The sequence below is a fragment of the Cygnus olor genome, chromosome 1, assembly GCF_009769625.2.
Source record: "Cygnus olor isolate bCygOlo1 chromosome 1, bCygOlo1.pri.v2, whole genome shotgun sequence".
Taxonomy (NCBI): Eukaryota; Metazoa; Chordata; class Aves; order Anseriformes; family Anatidae; genus Cygnus; species Cygnus olor.
In genome coordinates, this window is record NC_049169.1 from 92,594,021 (window position 1) to 92,599,578 (window position 5,558).

General features: G+C 41.0%; 1 long non-coding RNA gene across 2 annotated transcripts; it reads right to left on the reverse strand.

The window, feature by feature from the left end:
• Positions 1–1,860: 1,860 nt before the first annotated feature.
• LOC121075813 lies at positions 1,861–4,241 on the reverse strand. Of its 2 annotated transcripts, none has more exons than XR_005823172.1 (3): positions 3,963–4,240; positions 3,224–3,880; positions 1,861–3,128 (listed from the first exon to the last, which is right to left on the reverse strand). It is a non-coding gene; the product is annotated as an uncharacterized LOC121075813 (long non-coding RNA). The 2 variants fall into 2 exon arrangements; XR_005823174.1 differs by having other exon boundaries at positions 1,862–2,760; positions 3,963–4,241.
• Positions 4,242–5,558: the final 1,317 nt, after the last annotated feature.

The following is a 5,558-nucleotide window of genomic DNA, read 5'->3' on the forward strand; positions in this document are numbered from 1 at the left end:
TTTTCACTAGTTCATACCAAGATTTGGTGGCATGAATAATTATACATAAATCAGAATAACTTTCTATGCTTTGCTTCTTCAATTAAGAAAATAAGCTGCCCCACCATTTAACTAAACATTTATTCATAACCAGGGCTTCTACTATAGAATATTTCGTACATGTGATGTTAAAGTGATAAGATATACACAAAAGGACCAAAAAAGTTACAACAATTTGTACTGTTGGGGCAGCATGTCATGCTCCCCATCTAAGTCCACCCTATGAATAAAGGTATCTGGTGTTAAAAAAAAAAAAAAGTTTTCCAAGTATCCACTCTAGTTTAAAGACAAGTTCTTTCAATGTCAGCTTTCCATAAATATAAACGAGTGAAACTCAATCATGTCATCTGAAAACAAATTTGAAGATTGCCTCCTCCAATATTCATACCAAAATAGCAGGTTTTATGTTAAAGGCCACTGCTTGACATACAGTTAGAACATTTCCCTTCCCTCTCCTCCCCACCTCCTTCTTTCTCACTAAAGCCTCAGCACACAAGGACTTAATGTAAATAGGCAATGATCTAACTATACTCTTTTCAGAAAAAGATTATCACAAAGTTTTTTAAAATTTGTTTGACAGTAACTGAAACTTAAAGCTATCTGTACATCTCAAATCCCAACATAGCATAATTTTCCTCTCAAGCAAGCTGTTAGCAACAACAGTAGAAGTGATGTTAAAGGGAAGTCAAGCAGACAAGACAAGAGACAAGGCAGAGACATCAGGATGCACACCAGTATAATAAGCAGGGGTTTACTTTGCGTCAGCAGACTTGGGAACCTAGGAACTCCCCCATTCCAGTCCCTCCCCACACATTGGATAAGCCTATGACTGATATGGGGCAAAAGCATTACTTTGCACCGTATGCTTTCAGCCTTAGAAAAAAAGACTATGCTGTCACTGCCATTAGTTTTCTACCTAGTTTCCTTGAGACAGATTTGATAAAGCATCACTGGAGAGCACTCCTGACTTCAGTTTCTGTGACTAGTCTGAGTAGTTCAGTGCTTTGTGCACCAGCACAGATTTAATACAGGCTCTGGGACAGTACTTCTTCCACCATACAGTTGGCATGAGAGAAAAGGAAGAAGAGTAGTAGTAGTGATGTAGCTGTGACATTGTATGAATTGAGAGGGAAGACTAGCAAGAAAGGGTAGTGGCTTCTATTTAATCGTTATATCCTGAAAAACTCATTCATAGAAACCCTGGCCATCATACTATCCTGACCTGGATCCAGAACAGATATCACAAGTGTTACTTGTGAGGTTCTGCCTCCAAAGGCATTATCCCAGAATCTGTGCTCTTTGCCTTCACGTCTGTCCAGCTTTGCAAAACACGAATTCCAAGCATACAGCCTTCTTGTACCATGTGAAAACATACTACACTTCAGTAATGTGAAACCCAGCAACACGTTCAATGGTAGCAACAAATACTTCCCTCTTGCAACAGCCTGAGATGTTTTACACATGCGCTTTCATCACATGCATCCCCTGCTCCCTGGAAAGAACTAAGCAACCACTAGACAAACTGCTAACTCATAGAGACCTATCTACAAGCAGTCAAAAGTCAGCACAACACTTCTCTCAGTCTCACTACTTTGAGAGAAGACTACAAGAGTCACATGAAGAAAATAAGATTCACATCTCTCTTTACTATGAGTATGTAGTATCTAGTAAAGAATTTAGAGAGCTCTTGTTGCACGTTTGGATTTTCCCACTTTCTACCCCAAGGTAACCGCAGTGAAGAAAATGGCTACCCACCACATAGATGAGCAGGTCTCCTAAGAATGCAACATACACATGCACATGAAATGTTTGTGGAACAGTTCAGTATAAAAAAAATCTCTGTACTTTATCTTCTACTAGTCTACAAGCGATTTAAAGACTTGCTTCTGAAAGGGTTATCAACAGGAGAAATGCAGCTCAGAAGCTGAATGTCAAATAAACTGCTCAGTTCCCATTCATAGGTTTAAGAGGGATAAAATAATTGTGCAAATTCTGAACAGATAATAAATTTGAGAAAAGCACAGCCTGCTTCTGGCTATTTTATGACCTAAAGGACAATAAACTCATTAGATTGCTCATTACTAATAATATAATCAGTTAGAACTGTAGATAGAAATAGGTATGAGTGGGGTTGTTTATCCCTCTCCCTCCTTCTAAATTATACTACACAGCTCTTTGTTCTGAAAGGTGGACATATGATGCAGCATACAAGGTGCATTTCAAGAAAAAAAAAAAAGGCACAAAAATTCAAATTCAAAAGAGGGCACAAAAAATTCAAATTCAGAAATATATTCTGGAAGTCCCAGTCCCATGGAGACCTCAGACTTCTGACTAACATCATGAACTTATGTCAAAAACAAACACAACAGAAGACTCAAGTGACCTAAAGCAGACAGGAATGCAACATAGCCTAGTCTAACAAGGACTAACTTTACATACATCTCTGAAAACAGAGCTACTCACAAGACATTTTTTAATACCCAATATACATACTAACATGGAAACTTACTATATAAAAAAATTCAACGTCACTACTATGTTATCAAGCATACTCTTCGTAATGTAAGCACTACCACCACACCGATATCCTGCCTTTTCTGAAAGCGCATCTACCCCAACCAGCACAGAAACAACATTAGAAAGAGCACTAACTTCCAGACAAAAGATGGACTGTTCCTTTCCTCAAAGCATAGGTAGAAGAGTAGAAGAAACCCCATCAGCCTGAAAGAGAGGGAGTAATAAGTGCACCACAAGTTCATCCAGCTCTAGCAGATGTACAGCTTGGCTGAGGCAACCAAGACCAGACATCAATATCTCTGGCATGCCAAGCCCAGAAAGTGTTTGCAATAGTATGTATATGTGTAAACAGAGAAATATTTTCTTTTATTAAGACACACAGAACACTTGATTAGCATCTGAATATTTGCCTTTAACCTTCTTGCCGTTCCTCCTAAACCTTATGCTGAGGGCTAAGATGATTTTCAGCACCTAGAAGTTGTAGCAGCCTTCAATGAGTAAACAATAGAGCAGAAGACAGATACTCAAAGTGCTTTCCAAATACATTTGAAAGGTGCCAATAGAAGTTATTTCTGTAAAAGTATATAGAAGCATTTAAACATGTGCAGCATATTGCTTTTACTAATAGAACTGTACTTTTAAAAGCAATAAAGCTCAGCACTCTTACCTTCCTTTAGTTGTATTAGAAGTAACTGTTTAAGGTTGACTGAAGCTCCTGTTAATGGAATTTGAATGGAATGCATTTTCTCCACCTCTTTAAGAAGCCTCTCATCCTGTTTCAACATACATCTCATACCTGAAACAGGCTAGGAGTTGCTTTCCTGCACACTGGTTAACTTATCATCACATGGGGAGTTATCTTTGCCTTAGCAGGGCTCTCCTCAGTCTTGAGCTGGATTCGAATTACAATTCCAGTGCTGCTTCCAAACAAAGACACTTATTTGGCAGAAAGCAGAGCACACCAGCTTCTCCATCTTGTCCATTGGTGGTGCTTCTGTAGCAGCACTTCATTAACAGTTGGAAAAACAGCCATTATTTGCTCCTAGGACATTAGGCAATTATATCCAGCTGATCCAGCTCTACATTTTAGTGCTTCAAACAGGTGTAGGGTTTTTTTCCATGAGTTCAGCAGCCACAGACTTTACAGAAAGCTAACATATACATGAAAGAGCCATAGGAGATCTTCACCATTCTCATTAGAGGAGATTTTTTTTTCCCCTCATTCTCTCACTGCTCCCTGGCTGCATATCCCCTCTGGCAGGGCATCACAGGCTTGCCTTTGATATGATATCCTCTGCACTGCTTGAAGGCCTCGCAGGGATATCTGTGCACATAAAGGTATGAGCAAGAACAGGCTAGGCAGTAGCACCACGGAAAACTCACAGCAAGAAAGAAAGGAGGCTCACCAACCAAGGTCCAGTCCCGTAGCATCTAAGTAATGAGGGTCCAGAGGTGACCAGCTCCAACTAATAGCCTATCTCATCAGGCAGACCCCTAGTGATGAGGCAGGTCCGAGGTCAATCTAGGAAATCAATCCACAGATCAACATTAAGATCAGGGCCAGCATTTACTAAGCAGGTCTGTAGTAAAGGTAAAGGTCAAGCCAGGAAAACAGTCTTCAGGTTAAGGTTTAGATCAAAAAACTCCACAGCCATAAAAACACAGATCTTCTCTTGTCAGGAAGCTCAAAGAAAAAAAAAAAAAAAAAAGGACCCAGAGCTCGGTTTAAATAAAGCTTCTGGGCTCGTATGTGTGGATGGAGAACCAGGTGAGACTGTTTAGGGTCATGAAGGCTTATTAGTGCTGTCAGGGCCTTAACAACATGTACCTGAGAGCAACTGCAAATTGCAGTTTCTTTCATAAGGCATATTAACACAGAGAGAGTTGTGATTACATCATTGAGATGGTTTTTAATTTCTTCTGTTAGCTGGGTGGTTTCCTTCTTCACCTATCCCCAACCAAGACCTGCCTCATCTACATGTCTGAATAAGATAAAATCAAGGAAATACTTTATTTTTCTATGCTCTGGTATGTTGTTTTGGTGACTTTATGATTCTATTTCTATTCTGAGAGACTTCTGAAAACTAACTACATAAATATTGCTCCCAGTGATGCACACACCATGCTCAATGGCTGCGGAGGTCATAGTAGAGCCTGTAGTATTTATTTTCTATTAATTTTACCCTACAAGGAATTTAAGCATCAAATTGCCATTCAGGTCTGTGTGAAACTTGTATGCCATTGCAAAGTCATTTTAGGGTGAAAACTTTGCTATTACATTACTTAGAATTGTGAAAGTAACAACAGAAAGGCGTAGAATCATTAAGGCTGGAAAAGACCTCCAAGATCATCTGGTCCAACTATCCCCCTACCACCAATGTCACCCACTAAACCATGTCCCTAAGTGCCAGGTCCAACCTCTCCTTGAACACCCCCAGGGATGGTGACTCCACCACTTCCCTGGGTGACCCATTCCAATGTCTGACTACTCTTTCTGAGAAGAAATGTCTCCTCATTTCTAATGTAAACCTCCCCTTGCACAACTTGAGCCCATTCCCTCTAGTCCTGTTTACCTATTTTATTAGCTAGTTACCTGTGAGAACAGGCCAACCCCCAGCTCCCTGCTCCTTCCTTTCAGGTAGCTGTAGAGAGCAATAAGGTCTCCCCTGGGTCTCCTCTTCTCCAAACTAAATAACCCCAGTTCCCTCAGCTGCTCCTCACAGGACTCATGTTCCAGGCCCTTCAACAGCTTTGTAGCCTTTCTCTGGATACGCTCCAAGGCCTCCATGTCCTTCTTGTAGTGGGGGGCCCAAAGCTGAACACAGCACTCGAGGTGCGGCCTCACCAGAGCAGAGTACAGGAGGACGATCAGCTCCCTGGTCCTGCTGGCTGCACTATTCCTGATACAAGCCAGGATGCTGTTGGCCTTCTTGGCCACCTGGGCACACTGCCAGCTCCTGTTCAGGTGAGCATCAATCAGCACCCCCAGATCATTTTCCTCT